The following is a 720-nucleotide window of genomic DNA, read 5'->3' as shown; positions in this document are numbered from 1 at the left end:
AGCCTGCGCGGCGGACGTCCCTTGGCGCCGCGCCGCTCAACTTTTGTCCAACCGTAAGTGGCTGGCGGCCGCGTGAGACGCTCGCCTTCGCGCATCGCGATGCGACACGTTGCCATTGAACGCACTCACCGGACGCTCGTTCCACGCGACAATCCGTCACCGCGAGAAAACTACGGATTTCGATGAACGAACGAACGAAGAGGATACACGGCCACGGACAATAGTTTCGCCGGGGTGGAAAAGTGCGTGGCTGGAGGGATGACTGCGAGGGCTGCAGGAGCCGAGCGTTCGAGTTAGTCTCGGCCAGAACACAGGCCCAGTAGGATCTACGTGCACGCACTGGAGCCGCGTACGGTGCGTGGACTAAGGAAACCGAGGGTTAGGAGAGCCTCCCCACCCCTTCACTGGCCGCGATCGCGAGTTTCGCATGCGACGATTATTGTGCCACGACCAACGGACCGCTGCGAGTGCACAGGTGATTGTTTGTGCTAATTATTGTGCTGTGACTGTGTTCCCCATCGCGATTTCGCAGCAAGGTCGACGTTATCGCGAGAATATGTTTAGTTTTCGTTTCTATTCGTTGTTATCGTGTCTGGCGTGAAGGAAATGCAATTGGTAGCCCTTTGATCGCGATCTCGCAGCATCTTCAGCCAGTTCACGCGCACGCACGTGCAGCCGTGCCCTCGGATTATCTGAAAGCCGAAACGCGACCGGCTCGAA

This window comes from Bombus impatiens, unplaced genomic scaffold, assembly GCF_000188095.3.
Source record: "Bombus impatiens unplaced genomic scaffold, BIMP_2.2 scf_0102, whole genome shotgun sequence".
In the NCBI taxonomy this organism is placed as follows: domain Eukaryota; kingdom Metazoa; phylum Arthropoda; class Insecta; order Hymenoptera; family Apidae; genus Bombus; species Bombus impatiens.
This window is presented reverse-complemented; position numbering follows the sequence as displayed.